At 39.8% G+C, this 19,389-nt stretch overlaps 1 long non-coding RNA gene across 3 annotated transcripts in view; it reads left to right on the top strand.

The window, feature by feature from the left end:
* Positions 1–19,389, top strand: part of LOC109029099 (uncharacterized) — a 50,774-nt gene that overhangs the window by 3,118 nt on the left and 28,267 nt on the right. For all 3 annotated transcript variants that reach the window (XR_010129273.1, XR_002008112.3, XR_010129274.1), the window contains exon 3: positions 11,628–11,802. This is a non-coding gene — a long non-coding RNA (uncharacterized lncRNA). The remainder of the gene's footprint in view (positions 1–11,627; positions 11,803–19,389) is intronic.

Raw genomic sequence — 19,389 nt, 5'->3', positions numbered from 1 at the left:
TGGTTCTTTAGGCTTCATTCACAGAGGTTCCTTCCTCTCTTTACCTTGACTTGGGTCTCTCAGCTTCTAGGGAAGCAAGGAGACATTGGCAAGAGCCCTGGAAAAACGTTTTCGAACAAAACTGAGTTATGGTCATGATTCCACATCTTATAACACACCTTTTCCTCTTTACCACTCAACAGCGCAGTAGCCCTCTTAATTAAAGTGCTGGAAAAATGCCCCGATCCTCTTCACTTTCCAGGATGGGAAAGAGAGATGGAAATGGGTTAAAGGGGGGCTCTCTCTCACAAGCCATGTTCCTCCCACTCTGGGGCCTATGCAAGGACTGCTCCCACTGCCTGGAACACACCCACCCATGCTCTGTTCCTCACTTAATCAATTCTGGCATCTCCTTTAGATCTCAGCACCCAAGTCACTTTCCCAGTCTACAACAGATGTCTTTGTTAGCTTCTCTTACAGGAGCAAGTCCCTGTATCCTTCACATATTGTTCACTTTATAACAATTCATCATTTTTTAGAGAAGCTGAATACAATCTACCTTTTTACCCAGACCCTAATTTCTCCCATCCAAGTATTAACCAGGCCCGACCCTGCTTAGCTTCCAAGATTAGATGAGATCGGGCACGTTCAGGGTGGTATGGTTGTAGGCAAGATGCTAATTTCTCTAAGAGCAAAGACTCTTAATTTTGCTCACCAATATATCCCCAGAATTATATGTGCCTGGTACACAGTAGGTACTTAATATATATTTTAATGAATAAATCAACTAATCCTATTTTGCTGAGAAATGCAAACACATTCAGTAAATGTTTGTTTGAATAAGTTAACCGCTATATTTAAAACTGATATAAGTACCTACCTAATAATAGTATCTACTTAATAAAGTTATTAGAAGAATTACATTTGTTAATGCAAATAGCTTTTAAACACTGACTGGCATATAATGAACACAAGATAAACATTAGTTCATTTTATTATTGATATCTTGTGCCCATAATAGGAAGATATTTTGAATTTTTATCTAAAGTGGGCTTTCTTTTCCATATTTTCTGGTAACCCAGCTCTTCTTTCAGCCTGAGCAGCATTTTTCAGATGTGACGACCAAGGCTCAAAGAAACCCTAAGCTTCACAGCCAGGAAATGGCAGAGCTTCAGTTCCAATTTACATCTCTCAAACTCCAAAACACTAGTCTTTAATCCACTTTTTCTCGAACCATCTAGAATGGTCAAACAAATAGACTAAAAGAATTTCAACATTATCATTTCGAAAGATCAACTTTTTGGGGGTGGGGGGTTGGAGAGAGGCATCTAAAAAGAAGATATTATTTTACTCAGTAATCACCACCATTAAAAAAGTACCTACAATGGCTGGTGCGGTGGCTCATACCTGTAATCCCAGCACTTTGGCCAAGGTGAGTAGATCATGAGGTCAGAAGTTTGAGACCAGCCTCGCCAATATGGTGAAACCCTGTCTCTACTAAAAATACAAAAATTAGCCAGGCGTGGTGGCATATGCCTGTACTCTCAGCTACTATGGAGGCTGAGGCAGGAGAATTGCTTGAACCCTAGAGACAGAGGTTGCAGTGAGCCCAGATTGCGCCACTGCACTCCAGCTTCAGTGACAGAGTGAGATTCCGTCTCAAAGAAAGAAAGAAAGAAGGTACCTACAGTGATAATAATCCCATGCCTAGCTAAGAAATGAATCTCCTTTTCTTTTTATTATAACAAGGACAATGGTGTGTACTGATGCAGTATTGGAAACAATTATCTCTATACCTGGTCGGGGCTGCAGCTCACCAAGAAGTTGCTGCCTCAGCCGGTATTACTTACAGAGGGTGATTTTTTTGTGGTTGTTTTGTTTTTAGTCTCATAAAGTATATTTTAACAGTGAATAGAAGACCCTATTGGAAAAATCGATTGCATATTTCCATTTTAATGTAAATATTTAGCGTCCAACGCTTTGCCTCACTATCTCATTAGCATTTGAATGCCAAGCACTATTCCAGAAATTTATTTCAAAGCCCTTTTTTTTTCCAGGCAGGGAGAGCAAATAGAACAAAACAGTCACCTCAGCTGATAGTTGACTAAACACAATCATCATGACGAAAGGTTGCTGTGGGGTAAACTTTGGGTGAAAAAATAAAAATATATGATCGCTTTAAATTCATCTTCTCCCAGGGAGCTGCTAAGGTGCTTATTTGGAATTTTTTGGAGAATCTTTTCTGTTCTGTTTTGCAAATCTTACACTTCTCCCAAAACAATAATGAATAAATGAAGTGGATTTTAGGATAGTCAGTTGAGGCCCTAAATTACCAAATTTTTCTTTCCTTTATATTAAGGAATTACCACCCCCCGAGGTTACCAACAAAAGGTCTTTTGCTGACATCTGTAGGGTTTAAAAGGAAAGTGCTGTTTCAAGTCCAAAGCTAGGTTTAAGTCCTATCTCCGTGGTAAGTTGGTGTCCTGCTTCGAAGGCTGGGGAAGACAGCCCATCCTGTTCCGGAGAAATATTCAGACTGTATGAGTTGTGCCACCTCCACCCAGCATGCCAGGTGCAATTGAGGCAATTTAGGTTGAGTGCAAAGTGCTCCATTTCAGGCTGAAATCATGCCAAAGTCTCCTTACAAACGCTATATTCAGCACCTCCAATTTCCCATACCCACTGCACGTTGTCTGCCATTATTACCCAGGATTCCAAAAGCACTTGGCCGCATTAAACAAGAGTCAGGAAGGAAAACAATAGCAAGGAGCTGCTTGAGGACACAAAGCTGGAAAAATGAAGAGGGAGCAGCCAGAGATGTCGACTGAGCTCTGAAAATAGATGTGGCTTAATGAACATGAGAGGGGTTAGGTTTATCCAAAAACACAGATTCAACCTGGTAAGAATTTGATCCTCACACTCTACAGATAGGGGTGTACCTTGGTTCAACCCCTTTGGGGGACTGTTTGGCAATATTTATTAAAACTAAAAAATGCATGTGCCCTAGGATCCAGAGATTTCTTTCCCTGGCATCTATCCTAGAGAAAAATGCAGATGGATGTGCACGATGAGAGCTATACAAAGATTTTCAACACTGAGTTGCTTGTAATAGCCAAAACACGGGAAATGATCTAATATCCATCTATGGGGAAATAACCACACTGTGAAATACTTTGTAGCAGCAAAGGGACCACGTCCTCTGTCAGATAGATAATAATATCCATGCACACTTGTCCAGGGGCAGGGATGTTCCAGAAACTCTCCTAAATGCCTACCCACAATAAACAGCTTAATCCTTACAACAGTTATTGAGGAGGTTCCCAAATTATGCTCACAGAACAATTGAGGCACCAAGATGTTAAATAATGTGCCCAAGGTCACATGAGTACACAGGACATTCAAAACCAGGCCATCTAGCTCCAAAAGCCATACTACTTTTCAAGGATTTTAACAACATACTTTTCCCCTTTGAATTAAAAAAAGCAAGTTGCAATATGATACATACAGTGTGATATGATTTATGTTTGTATATACAAAAACACAGGTGAAATAATGCTATATATTTTCTTTCTTTATTTATGATTTGTGATTTTTAAAAGTAGAGATGGGGTCTCACTATGTTGCCCAGCCTGCTCTCAAACTCCAGGCCTCAAGTGATTCTTCCCCTTGGCCTCCCAAAGTTCTGGGATTATAGGTGTGAGCCACTGTACCCAGCCCTACATATTTTCTATGGACACTTTTTGCAACACAGAGAAAGGTGTGGAAGGATACATTCCAGAGGAAAGAGATGGAAAAGGAATAAAGATTAAGGGGGTGGTTAAAAGAGTTCTTATCTTTATTTATAATGTTTTAATTTTTTTTAAAAAAAGAAGAATATAGCCATGTGTAACTCAAAAATGATTTTTAAAAATTGGTTCAAAAGAGCCTTTCTGAATTACTTGCAGAGACACCTAAATGGGCCAGGCAGGAAATGTCTAGTGGCTTCCATATGTGCAGCATTCTACAGTTCAGAACCTTTTCCACCAATATTGTTCTAGTCAATCTCTTTTTTTTTTTTTTTTTTTGAGACAGATACATTTGGGAACAAGACAAGCAAAATCCTTGCCCTCGTGGAGTTATATTCTAGAATGGAAATACATGATAAACAATTAAATGAATATGACCAGATGGTATTAATTGGCTCAAACCGAAAGGAGGCTCTCATGAGAACTTTCAGTGAAGCAATAAATAAGTTGAGGAATCCATAGACGAATAAAGATTCAAGTTTTAGCATATTTAGGCTCTGGGAGTTTCTTTCTTTCTTTCTTTCTTTCTTTCTTTCTTTCTTTCTTTCTTTCTCTTTCTTTCTTTCTCTTCCTTCTCTTTCTTTTCTTTCTTTCTTTCTTTTTGTTTCTTTCTTTCTCTCTCTCTGTTTCCTTCCTTCCTTCTTCTTTCTTTCCTTTTTTTTTTTTTTGGAGTCAGAGTCTCGCTCTGTCACCCAAACTGGAGTGCAGTGGCGTGTCTTGGCTCACTGCAACCTCCGCCTCCTGGGCTCAAGCGATTCTCCTACCTCAGCCCCCCAAGCTGGGACTACTGGTGAGTGCCACCAAGCCCAACTAACTTTTTGTATTTTTAGTAGAGACGGGGTTTCACCATGTTGCACAGGTTGTTCTCGAACTCCTGAGCTCTGGCAGTCTGCCCACCTTGGCCTCCCAAAATGCTAGGATTACAGGCATGAGCCACCAAGCCCAGCCTAGCTCCAGGAGTTTTTCTATACAATGGTTCTTAACCAAGGACAATTTTGTCCCCTGCTATGATATGAATGTTTGTGCACCCTCCCCTCAAATTCATATGTTGAACCTAATCCCCAATGTGGTGGTATTAAGAGGTGGGGTCTTTGGGATGTGATTAGGCTATGAGGGCTCTGCCCTTATAAATGTAATTTGTGTCCTTATAAAAGAAGTTTGAGGGAGCTTGCTTGCTTCTTCTACCAGAGGGAAATGCCATCTTTGAAGGAGAGAGAAAGCCCACCTGTAATGCCAGCAGTTTGGGAGGCAGAGGCTGGAGGATCGCTTGAGCCCAGGAGTTCAGGACCAGCCTAGGCAAGAGAGGAAGACCCTGTCTCTGCACAAAGATTTAAAAATTAGCCAGGCATGGTGTCACACACCTGTAGTCCCAGCTGTTCAGGAAGCTGAGGTGGGAGGATTGCTTGAGCCTGGGAGGTCAAGGCTGCAGTGAACCATGATCATGCTACTGCACATCAGCCTGGGCAATAGAGCAGGACCCTGTCTCAAAGAGAGAGAGAGAGAGAGAGAGAGCATGCGCACCAGACACTAAATCTGCTGGTGCCTTGATCTTGGACTTCCCAGCCTCCCAAACTGTGAGCAATAAATTTCTGCTGTTTATAAATTACCTAATCTAAGGTTATTTTGTTACGGCAGCCCAAGTGGACTAAAACACCTCCTAAAGCATATCAATGACTGAAGACTTTTTTTATTGTAATGACTTGGGTAGGGTGGCTGGTGTTAGTAGTATCTGTATAGCAGAAGCCAGGGATGCTGCAAACACATCCTACAATGCATAGGACAGACCTGCATAACAAATAATTATCTGGCTTCAAATATAGTTAGTACCATGACTGAGAAACCCTGTTCTATAGGAATAAACTTAATCTGTCTGGTAAACCCAGAATCACATATGCATACAATTGCCATGTGCCCTCTCTATGGAGAACCTTATCTAGTGTTCCTTACCTTAATCAATGGCAACCATAACCTTGTAGTTGCTCAGGTTCAAGCCTTCAGATCATCTCTACTACTTTCCTAGGGCTCCTATAACAAAGTACCACAAACTGGGTTTCTTCAAACAACGGAAATTGTCTCCCTGTTCTGGAGTCAAGCCGTCTGAGATCAAGGGAATGGCAGGACTGGTTACTCCCAAAGTTTCTAAGGGAGAATCTGTTCCATGCGTCTCTCCTAGATTTTGGTAGCTTCCAGCAATCCTTAGCTTGCAAATGCATCACTCTAGTCTCTGCCTCTCTCTTCAGTTGGCATTCACCCTGTATCTCTGTGCCTCCCCATGGCTGTCTTCTTATGAGGACACCTGCCATACATATGACTTCACCACAACTAATTACTACTGCAAAACTCCTATTTTCAAAGAAGGTCACATTCTGAGGTCTTGGTGGTTAGGAGATATATATATATATATATATATATATATATATATATACACACACATATACACACATATATATACATTCAAGATTCTGAGCCTATATATATATATACACATATATGTATATATATACACATATATATATACATATGTATATATATACACATATATACATGTATACGTATACACATATATACATGTATACGTATACACATATATACACATGTATACGTATACACATATATACACATATGTATACGTATACACATATATACACATATGTATACGTATACACATATATACACATATGTATACGTATACACATATATACACATATGTATACGTATACACATATATACACATATGTATACGTATACACATATATACACATATGTATACGTATACACATATATACACATATGTATACGTATACACATATATACACATATGTATACGTATACACATATATACACATATATATGTATATATACACATATATACACATATATATGTATATATACACATATATACACATATATATGTATATATACACATATATACACATATATATGTATATATACACATATATACACATATATATGTATATATACACATATATACACATATATATGTATATATACACATATATACACATATATATGTATACATATATACATATATACACACATATATATGTATATATACACATATATATGTATATATACACATATATATACATATGTATACATATATACATATATACACACATATATATACACACACATATATACATATATACATATATACATATATACGTATATATATACACATATATATACACATATATGTATATATGTATGTATATATACATATATATGTATGTATATATACATATATATGTATGTATACATACATATATATGTATGTATACATACATATATATATGTATATATATAGGCTCAGAATCTTGAGCAAGTGCCTGAAGATGGTTAAAGTCATGAACCACACCATTCCTGCTGCTGGACATTTGCTGGAATTCCTGGTGCTTATTCTCTTGCAAGCCTGATTCTTCAGTATCTCATTCATTCATTTCATGCACCCCCAAATCCTTCTTGTATGTTTTCTTTTAGGTGAAGAAAGCCAGAGTGAAATTCCTTTCACTTGCCAGAAATGCTGGCTGATACACCTGCTGAGTATAAGATGCTGTGTGTATAGGAACTAAGATGACACCATCAGTCCCTGTGCTCACACTGCCCACAGCCTTGCAGGGAAGTTCAGAGCATTCTCATCAGGTGTTTGGTTATGTAGCATCTCCCTCTTTCAACCCCCCAAAAAGGCAACATCTGATTAGAACTGAGATAAGAAAGAAGGGCAGATAATGACTGAAAAACTGATATTTGACTTCCCTGCATACTACAGCCCCATTCTAGAGACCAGAGACCATACCCAAGCTTAATCTTATGCGCCTATTTACAAGTCTGGCTAATTAATGACTGTAAAAGCAGTTTGGACTTTGCAAGCCTTTTATAATGTGCCTCATTTAGACATAATGGGCCCAAGATTGCCTCTGGCATCCTCAAGAAAATTAAAAATCCAGTAGGCAGCAGAATTGCCTCTATGCGATTTTCCTATTACTTTTATTTTTATTATGATTGCAAATAGCAGCATTACTAATGGTAACTTGGATGAGGATGCCTTTCCGGGAAGGCCTAGCTGATTTCTCACATCCACAGCATGACTTACTGGGGTCCTTTAGCCAGCAGCATGCTGGTTCCTTCTGCATGATGTCATTGAACACTGGCCAAATGGACGGGGGAGCTCAAGGGCTCCTGGACACGTGGAGTCATTCCTAAAGGGGGGCCACTACAAAGGGAGACACCATTCATTATACTCCAGCTCAATGACAGAATCCTAATTGCTATTTCTCTAATCCTTGGCTCTGGACAAGGAAGTGTCTGACGTGTGTGAGCTGGGCAAAATTTGGTATGTTGGAAGTCTGGGTTGGCATGCAGTAGAGAAAGATGGCAACAAATGAACTGGATTGGGGAGGCATGGAATAGTGTGATGAAATCTCCAGCCATCTCATTCTGTCCCACCCTGCACAGGAATCCTCCCTTTGTCCAGCATCCCCACCTGTCAGTCACTTAGTAGCCATCTAGGTCATCAGATCGACTGTCACAGTATTGCAGTGCTTGTGTTCAAGTAACCTTTATTTTACTTAATAATGGCCCCAAAGCACAAGAGCGGTGATGCTAGCAATTTGGATATGCCAAAATGCTTCCTTAATGTAAAAAAGGTGAAAGTTCTCGACTTAATGACAGAAGAAAAAAAATCATATGCTGAAGTTGCTAAGATCTACAGTAAGAACGAATCTTCTATCCGTGAAATTGTGAAAAAGGAAAAAGAAATTCATGCGAGTTTTGCTATTGTATCTTAGACTGCAAAAGTCATGGCTACAGTGCGTGATAAGTGCTTAGTTAAGAAGGAAAATGCATTACATTTGTAGGTGGAAGACATGAACAGAAAGGTCTTCCAGTGGATGGCAATCAGGTACAGTACTATCTGTGGTTTCAGGAATCCACTGGGGGTCTTGGAACATATCCCTTGAGGATTAAGAGGGACTGCTGTATTGTCAGGAATAAATCTAACCTGCGACACTTCAGCAAGGACAACTGCTACCGCTATGCTACAGACACCTCAGTTTAACTGTTTTAAACACCACCTCTGTTAGGGGTTTCCATTTCAAAGCTGATCAAGGAAAAGGATATGACCAGCAGAGGCACTAATACACCACAAGCATTACTGAGCAGTGCTTGAAAGTGGCTGCATGACAGGTGAAGTCCTTACAGCAGGAGACCATGCAGAGGAGAGGAGGGCAAGGGGACTCCTCAAAGAAAGGGGATCAGACAGTAGGTTATTTGTCTAGATGCTGGGGCTCATCAGCACAGTGGTCTCTGAGTCAGAGAGCTCCAAAGGGCAGCAGTGGCCTGGGGCCTCATAATTACAAGGCCCTTTCTTATCAATGGCTAAGAGCTGAGGTTTTCCAGCATAGGCTCTAAATGACGGGAAATCTGTTCGGGCTATTTTTAAAACAATTGGATGTGCAAAAATTTGAATTTCGTTTCTTGGGCTTTTTACCTAATAGGTCTCAGCCTACAGTGAAAAAATAAACAACCAAGGGCCAATATACAGAGGCCAACTTAGGGTTAATATACAGAGGCCATTTATGGCTCATTTATATCACAACTCCCCTGCCATTGCTCCCCGTGAAAAGCTGAGTGTGTCTTCCACCATGTTCATCCGAAAAAAAGACATCACTTATATTTACCTACCTGTGTTTCTCACTTCCAGATTGATGTCTTTCATTGGTTAATCAAATTGGTGAGATTAGGTTGGGGGCACATTAAGGGCAGTGGGACTGGCCTGCCCCAGCTGCACAGAGTGACAGGTGCATGATTAGTAGAAAATTTAAAAGGGCTGGCCACAGTGGCTCACGCCTGTAATCCCAGAGTTTGGGGAGGCTGAGGTGGGACGATTGCTTGAGCCCAGGAGTTCAAGACCAGCTTGGGCAACATAAGGAGACTCCATCCCTACACATGCTTAAAAAATTAGCCAGGCATGGTGGTGCACAGCTGTGGTTCCCAGCTACTCAGGAGGCTGAGGCAGTAGGATCACCTGAGCCTAGGAGGTCAAGGCAGCAGTGAGCCATGATCGTGCCACTGCACTTCAGCCTGAGTGACAGAATGGGACCTTGTCTCAAAAAAAAAAAAAAGAAAGAAAAGAAAAAGAAAATTATTTAAAAGCAATATAATCATACTGACTACAATCAGTGTGCTTTATATTACTGTCATGAGCCAGTAATTCTAAACAAAGTCAATGATAAAATATATCTTCCAGGAGGGGCAAACCATGCCCACTCTTCTTCCTTGGTAGATCACAGGATTCATTCACATTCCTGTGCCCCAGCTACACAGGAGGAACATATTTGTCAAGTGGGATAACAACAGAACCTACTGCACAGGGTTACTGTGAAAAAAAATCAATACTGTGAGGACATCAATCCTCCCCAAACTGATATAGACACTGTAATCAGAATGAAAACCCCAGCAAGTTTTTGTTTTGGTGGAAATTTACAAGGTGATTCTGAAATATGTGTGGAAAATCAAAAGCCAAGATTATCACAAAGAAGAACAAAGTCAGATGATTTTCATGACTGGATATCAGGAGTTATAATAAAGCCAGAGGAATTAAAGGAGCATGCTTTGATACAGGAAAAAAAAATAGACCAGTGGAACAGCATAAAGAGCTCAGAATCATACCCCTCACACATAGAGACACTTTATTTTATTTTATTTTATTTTGAGGCAGGGTCTTGCTCTGTTGCCCAGGCTAGAGTGCAGTGGTGTGATCATGGCTCACTGTAGCCTTGACCTCCCAGCCTCAAGTGATGCTCCTGCCTCAGCCTCCCAAGTAGCTGGGACTACAGGTAGACACCACCAAGCCCAGCTAATTCTTTAATTTTCTGTAGAGACGGGGGTCTCCCTATGTTGCCTAGACTGGTCTCGAACCCCTGGCCTCAAATAATCCTCCTACCTTGGCCTCCCAAGGTGCTGGGATTACAGGCATGAGCCACTGTGCCCAGCCCAGGGACACTTGATTTATAAGAAAGGTGCCATTGGAGAGTGATGGAGAAACAATAGCTTTCTCAATGAAAGGTTCTGGGTCAATTGGCCATCCACATGGACAAATTTGAATCTTGGTCTCTACTTCATATTATACACAAAAATCAATGCCAGGTGGATTGTAGATCTCCATGTGAATGGAAACATGATAAAACTTCTAGAGGCAATATAGAAGAATATCTTGAGCTTGAGGTAGGCAAAGGTTTCTTAAACAAGACACAGAGAAACTGGGATAGGTGAAGCTGCATGGTGCAGTTGGCTCAGAATAAGGGGAAATCCACAAATCAGACTCCTTGTCCAAGTCTTATCCCGTAAAGTTTCCCTGCTTTAGAAACGTTTTAAATCTCAAAATATTCAGGCTGAAACATTCCAGAGCAGAAGAGAATTTCTCATGATACTCTTCATGACAAGCCTCTATGTCTATGCTGCTTTAATAGAGGTGGTGATTGTTTACTATGATCTGGGCACTGTGCAAAGCACTTTGCCATTTTTTATTTTAGAGACAGGGTCTTGTTCTGTCACTCTGATTGGAGTGCAGTGGCATGATCCCAGCTCACTGCAGTCTCAACCTCCTGAGGTGAAGTGATCCTCCCACCTCAGCCTCCCAAGGAGCTGGGACCACGGGCATGCACCATCACACAGGGCTAATTTTTTATGTTTTATTGAGACAGGGTCTCCCTATGTTGCCCCAGCTGGTCTTGAATTCCTGTTTACAAACTCCTTCCACCTTGGCCTCCCAAAGTGCTGGGATTACAGGCATGAGCCACCATATCCAGTCACTTTGCCATCTTTTTCTTATCTTTATTTCAGCTAGCAGTTATTGCCTGCAAGTTGGTCACCATGGAAACAACAACACAAGAAAATCTCCCTCCACTACCTCATTCTTTAATATCTGAAATTTTAAATTTACAAAATTAAGATACAAAGAATCAATCATGAAGTTGAAGTTTACACGAGTGCTTTCTGCTGTTGCATGTTGCTCAAGGTACAGTAAAACCTTAACATTGGGTTGACGACTGTAACTTTAAAAAGTCTATTTCCATGCATTTTCTTACTGAATCTCTGTGAAATAGCCATCACTGGCATTGAATTTCCGTTTTCCAAATAGGGAAACTGAGGCACACAAAAACTGTCTCTAGTTTCTGGAACCAATGCTAAAAACATTTTCAGTCATATCCCCCATGAGTGAAAGCACTGGGTGGTCAGTTTGGCAGGGCCTTCTTGAGTGAGGAATGGAACTGCTATTTCTAGGTTTGCCTCTGTGTAGGTAAATAACTGCAGCAGGAAGACAGATATTCACTTAGCCTTTACTTTAATTATCCATGTTCAGAACCTCCTCACCCTATTCCTAAGCTGCTACTTCTGCCTTCAGTTTTTCCCCATTCCACACATCTCATGGCAACACTCCCAGATTCCCCTGTGTACAGCAAAGTCCGGATATGTGATTTCTTTGCCCCCAAAACATCCTTTTACTTCTCTTCACTTATTTTTAATACAGCATCTGTAATCAAACACCACCAGAAATGATCTTGGCTCACATTTTGACACCAGCACTTACCAATGACGTTTTTGGTCTACTTCCTTAACTTCTCTGAATCTCAGTTTTCTCATCTGTAAATTGGGAATAAGACTAGAGTTGATACGAGGGTGAAGAGGAATATTTTAAGTATAATGACTGAATACATTGGTGGTTTTAAAAGATAGAATGGAACGCTTTATTCAGTTGACAATACAACCTTTCTTTTTTCTTTTTCTCGTTTTTATTTTTATTTCTTATTTTTATATCTTGTTTTGTGCCAAGTCTATGCTAGCACTTTTCATGCAGGCCATTATCAAATCAGCACAACTACCTCCTGAGGTAGGAATTACTATTTTCTGCATTTTTATATATACAAAGAAACTTAAAACTCTCAGGTGCCACCCAGCTGGTAAATAATAGAATTTAGTTTTAAGCTCAGATCTGATTGACTTCAAAACTCATACTTTTCACAGCTATGCTAGGATCACCTATATCAAAATCTCCTGGGGGGGTTGCCAAAGGCAGATCTCTGTTCTTTGCTCCAGACTCAGTATGATGGTGACAGCTAGACTTCCAGCAGCACCCATTCTCCCCTTCTCTCTTTGTGGCTGGAAAATGGCTGCATATCTAGAGATTGCATTTCCCTGTCCTCTTTGTGATTGAATGCAGCCATGTGACAAGTTCTCACTAATGAAATGTGAATAGAAGTAATGCGTGGCAGGCCTCAGCAAGCTGGATAAGAAATATGCATGGCCTCTCTACGCTCTCCCATTGCCTAGAATCTGAATATGGTTGTAACCTAACCTTGACTAAGTAAATGATAACTAACCTTGACTAAGAAATGTTTGTTGACAATGGGGGTGGTGCCTCAAGAGGAAAGAAACCTGGGTCTTTGAATGCCTATGTGGTTTAGTTATCAACAGCTGCCTAACAAACCACCCTACATCTCAGTCACTTTAAATAACAGTCATTTATTGGACCTGTGAATGTACAATTTGGGCAGAGATTGATGAGGATGGCACCAGGAGGGAAGGCTTAACTGGGGCAGGAGGATCCACTTCCAAGGTAACTCTGGTAAGTAACAAGGAGGTCAGTTTCTGGCTGCCCAATGCCTCTGAGGTAATTAAGCCCTTGCACGTAGTTGGCAAACTGAGCTCATCTAGGGCTGACAGCTAGGAACTCCACCTCTTCTCCACATGTGCCTCTGCACAGGGTGTTGGGCTTCCACACAGCATGGCTGCTGAGTTCTAAGAGTGAATATTACATGATCAAAGAAGTGGAAGCCTACCGTTTCTTAAATCCTGGGCCCAGGAACTGGCACAGTGTCACTTCTACAACATTCTCTTGGTTAAAGCAGTCACAGAGCCTGCCCAGATTCAAGGGGAGCAGACAGCAACCTCATTTCTCAATGAGAGGATTGTCAAATAATATGTGGCCCTCCTTATTCTGCCACATCACATGAAACAGATTCCACCAATAAGGAAACCTCACTTTGGATTGCTGTGCTTGCAGAAGAAATAACTTCTTTGTTTTCTAAGCCATGTTATTATTGGGCCTCTTGCTTAGCTTTTTACTGTAACAAACACTCCCAGTGAATCAGACTCTAGGTACCAGGATCAGGAATCTGCAATCTAAAAAGCAACCTGATGGTTTAATGCACACCGGCATTTGAGATTCATTCTGCTAAGCAACGAGGGAGGTCAGTTTCTGACTGTCCAATATCTCTGAGATATTAATAGTTAAACCCTTTTATCAGATTGTTCATGGGGTTCGGATCTTAGAACAGACAACATCTCCACAGTGATGATCTGCAGATCCACAACTTAGCTAAATTCCACTTGGAGACACTCCGAGGGGCCTCAGAGCCCATCTGGTGAAATCCTCACTGATACAGGAATTCTTGATATGCTAGTGTTATAGGATGCTCACTTCAGTGGCAAAAATGACAGAAGTCCACGGTTAAGGAAACTGTTTTTTGACTGTCTTTTCTAAAACGCAACTCCTATAGACAATTAAATCAAATGATTTAACTACTTCAGAAACATCAGGAGAACAGAAACTGACAGTACAGTAGTGTTGCTCAGCCAGGTGGATCTGAAATACCACAGACACGACATTAATTAATAGTGAATCACTTTATGAGTTACATTCATTTTACATAACAGGGGAGACAAGTTCCTATCCCAGGATGTTAAAACTCTCTAGGCAAGAAAGTTGCAGAAAAGAGCAGTGGTATTTAAAGCAATTAAAAAGATGCCCAACCAACAAAAGGATGGTTTCTAGACAATTATCTGGTTATTCAAGGCTCTTTCCACTGAGAGTCTTATAATACCAGGTCTCTAATTCAAAACCATTCTCCTCTTCTTATTTTACTTCTAATTCTGTTTGAATACTAAGTTCCTTATGGTTAATATTGAGTCCCTGCAGACTTAACTTGGTAATCTTCCTCAACAGACATTATGATAACTGTCCCATGTGGTTGTTGCAATAATTAAATAAGATAACAGGAATTTTCACGTAATGAATATTTATGATGAAGATGCATAGAACATGTAGTACAATGTTCAAAACAACATGGCTGCATAGTAAATGTAAAAGTCCCTTTCATTCCTCATTTGTAGGAAATAACTTCTAAATCTGGAATAACAGCCAAATACAGCCATAGATACCTGGTTTGCTATGTGTAATATTTTTTAAAAAAAATTAGATTCCAACATAAAAATTAGAAAATTTCACATGAAAATTCAGACTTGTGTTTTTCTAAAAGAACAGAAGTTCTAGGAACACAAATCAGCATGGCCTCCAACAAGCATGAGTTTGAAAACGTAGGACTTAATGTTCTCTCTCACCTATTTTTGCCTCCTAGGCCTATTTTCCTGGGCTCTTATTTGTCCCCTTGGTCTGGGGCTAGTAAGTAGGAGAATAATTTGCTGAAAGCTTTGACATCACCGTGAATTTTGAGTGGAGAAAAAGGCATTTGATTCTTGGTCAGGTGCTGGGTGCAGGCATTGACAAAGGACATGCTAATAGTACTGTTTCTGAAAAAGATAATACATCTCCATTATAGCTTCCCTAGTCAATTACCATTCAACCAGAGAATTGCTTTCAGAATCATCATGTTTTATTCATTTATTGATTTAGTGAATCCCTACTATGTTCAGGCTCTATCCTATGGAATATTCAAAACTGGCAAGATACAGGCCTCATCGAATTATCCCCTGTTCATCTCTTAGGTCTCAGCATTAATGTCCCTTCCTCCAGAAAGCCTTCCCTGATTCTTCTAAGTTAAACACCCAGGTATGCACTCCTGAACCTTTCCTTTGTCATGTTCCATGAACTCAGTCAGTATCTTTCTCTATCTCCCTCCTCTGAGTTCCTTATGATGTCCTTTTAATTACATCCCCGGTTCCTAACACAGTGCGGTTACCCAGGAGTCCCTTAACAATATGCTGGAAGAAAGAATAACTGAATGATTTCATGAGTGAATAAATGAATGACAAATTTGATGTTTATTCAAATAATTGGAATAGAACTGAGAAGTGGAGCAAATGCTTTCATTGGTCAATGGCAGTAGGTTACCATTTATTAAACATTTAAATATCACCCCTGAATATTAGGAGTTAACTGTCCACTGTATTAATAGCTGTAATTAATTAATCACTAAAATGATTACATGCAGATAATTAAAGTATTTTACAGTAAAGGGGCAGTTCTCTCCCCACAAGGAATTCTGGTATAAAGCTTCTTCTATACATTAAGCTCCTAGAACACAGTAGGTGCTCAATGCATGGCACAATAGTATGAGTGTTGAGATTTATAATATTGCATTTTAAAATCTTCACTGCTACATTCTCAGAACAGAATCTGGTTCATAGTGTGTTCAATAAATATTGAGTAAATCAAGTATTTAATTAATATGAATTAACAATGTTAGCTCAAAGAAAGAAATTAGTCTAATCTTTCTAAGGACTATTTAAATGGGTCATAAACCCCCAGAGTGCACTCTGAGATGCTTAGGGTCAATGATAGAAAGGTCAGTTTTCCACCTGGGGGATGGGGTCTCTCCAGGATCTCGGAGCCTGTGCTTTTTATCTAGTCTGCTGAGGGTCATGCCCAAGTCATCTCTGCCACCAAAGGCACCTTATCTCTGGCAGCACAGGACGCTGAGGGCCCCAGATAAGCCCTAAAGGAGAGTGGGTCAGACTCCAATGGGGGCTCTTGATTAGAGCTAAACATTCTGAGGTCTACAGGAGTCTGGGGGTCTGACCTGGTATTTCAGGCTTCTCCACAGGAGACTCTTCTTGTATTTCACAAGAAAAACTGCAGAGCTGCAGGGCTGGGTGGAAGAGGGGTGGGGATTTACAAGAGAGAAAAAGAAAAGGACTGAAGGTAGAGAATAACAGAGACTTGTGCATCACAAACACACAGGCTCAGATGCACAGAGAGATGCACAGCAGGGCAAGACCAGAGAAAGGCAAGAGATGCCAGAGTCAGGCCAAGAGAGACAGGGCAGAGACCGCAGCACACAAGAACAACTTGAGAAAAAGAAGAAATGAGAGAGAGGTAGAGAGGCAGCATTTCAGAGACATCAACCAGAGAGATGACACAAGTATACAGAGACAGACGAGAGAGACAGAGAATACGTGTGCACATGAAAGACAGACAAAAAAAGGGACCAACACAGAGAGTGACAGAAACACAAAGACACAAAACAAGAGATATACAGAATGAGAGAGAAAAACATAAGGAGTGGAGGCTTACATATTTACCTGATGATATGGTTTGGCTCTGTGTCTCCACCCAAATCTCATCTTCAATTGTACTCCCATAATTCCCACATGTTGTGTGAGGGACCTGGTGGGAGAAAATTTGAATCATGGGGGCAGTTTCTCCCATACTGTTCTTGTGATAGTGAATAAATCTCTCCAGATCTGATGGTTTGATCAGGGGTTTCCACTTTTGCATCTTCATTTTCTCTTGCTGCCGCCATGTAAGAAGTGCTTTTTGCCTCCTGCTATGATTCTGAGGCCTCCCCAGCCATGTGGAACTGTAAGTCACATGGAACTCAGTGTATTAAAATGACTTGAGAGTGTTAAAGATGAAGGTTCTTGGGTCCTTCTAGGGCTATGAGTCAGACCTATGGGTGTGGAGCCCAAGAAACTATATTTTTACAAGCTCCTTTGGGGATTCCAAGGAATACTTCATTTTGAGAACCATTGTTTGAAGCTGGGGGATTTAGGGAAGCCACATAAACACTCATATGCACACACATACACACATCTCAGGGTACACTTGATGATGGTGTCCCCATGTCCCCACGTGCCTGCACTGGCCTTTACAAAACTTCCCTAGCCCAAGCTGTCTTTATGTGTGGAAGCATAAGACTCATAACTACTTTATGACACAGATATTCTACTATGATTATGCCCACTTTACAAATGAGAAAGCTGAGGCTCAGAAAGGTATAGTATTTTGCCCAGGGGTACAGTATAAGCAAATGGTAGAGCCCGGTCCCTACATTTTAGATCTAAAAAGGAACCTCAAAGACGAGTCTATATAATAACTTCCCTTTGTAAGTGAGGTCCCCCAAAGTTCAGTGAGATTAGATGTCTGACCAAGGTCATAGAGGGAGTCTGCTATATCCTACTGCAAATTATTTTAAACAAATGTCAACCATGACAGACAACACGCTTTTATGTGTAGAAAATCCTAATGAATTAATCCAAAAAAATCTACTATAATAAATGAATTTATCAAGGTCACAAGATCCATGCCAATATATAATAAACATAAATTTTATTTCTATAAGCAACAAACAACTGGAAAACAAAGAAAACAATAGAATTTATTAAAGCATATAAATATACAGGTCTTGCACATTTTAAATTAAATTTATTTCTAATTATATCTATCTTTGCAGAAAAATATCTTTGCTGATATATCTTTGCTGATATAATAATTAGAAATAAATTTAATTTACAATGTGCAAGACCTGTATACTGAAAACTAAAAAAGGATGCTGAGAGAAATTAAAGAAGACTTGAATAAATGGAATAATATACCATGTTCATGAATCAGAAGACCCAATATTTTTAAGATGCCCATCCTCCTCAGATTGAATGGAATTCAAATCAATATCCCAGACAGAAGAGATTGACAAGCTGATTTTAAAATTTTACAAAAGAGCAAATGACCAATGTATGCGTTTTCAAGGGTAGTTATAACGAAGTACCACATACTGGGCAATAAAAACAACAAAAATTTATTGTCTCACAGCATTAACCATATTTTTTTTAATTCATAAATTGGATGTCATAAAAATTTAAAGCTGCAGCTCATTAAAAAGATACCATTAAGAAAATCAGTAGGGAAGCCACTAATTGAGAGAAAATAGTCACCATAAATGTGTCTAAAATAAAGTACTTGTATCCAGAATATAAAAGAAAGTCCTATAACTCAATAATAAAAAATAATCCAATTAAAATGGTCAAAAATCTTGAACAGACACCCCGCAAAAAAAGATATACAAATAATCAGTTAGCACATGGAAATGTACCCAATGACATTAGTCATCAGGGAAATACAAATTAAAATCACAATGAGAAAGCACTATGTGTCCATCAAAATGGCATACTAAAAACCAGACAACATAATATTGGCTAGGATGTGAAGCAGCCAAGTACTCAGTCATTCCAAATGGGGATATAAAGTGTACAACCATTTTGAGAAAAAAAGTCTGGAAGTATCTTATAAAATTGAACATATATCGACCCTATAACCCAAAGAAACTCATTCCTAGGTTTTCTGATATGATTTGGCTGTGTCCCCATCCAAATCTCATCTTGAATTATAGTAATCCCCACATGTCAAAGGCAGGGCTAAGTGGAGATAATTGTTTGTTTGTTTGTTTGTTTGTTTGTTTGTTTGTTTTTTGAGATAGAGTTTCGCTCTTGTTGCCCAGGCTGGAGTACAATGATGCCATCTCAGCTCACTGCAACCTCTGCCTCCCAGGTTCAAGCAATTCTCCTGCCTCAGCCTCTCAAGTAGCTGGGA

Source organism: Gorilla gorilla, chromosome 10 (genome assembly GCF_029281585.2).
Source record: "Gorilla gorilla gorilla isolate KB3781 chromosome 10, NHGRI_mGorGor1-v2.1_pri, whole genome shotgun sequence".
Taxonomy (NCBI): Eukaryota; Metazoa; Chordata; class Mammalia; order Primates; family Hominidae; genus Gorilla; species Gorilla gorilla.
The sequence above is the reverse complement of the archived record's forward strand: the minus strand, read 5'-3'. Positions and strand labels throughout refer to the sequence as shown.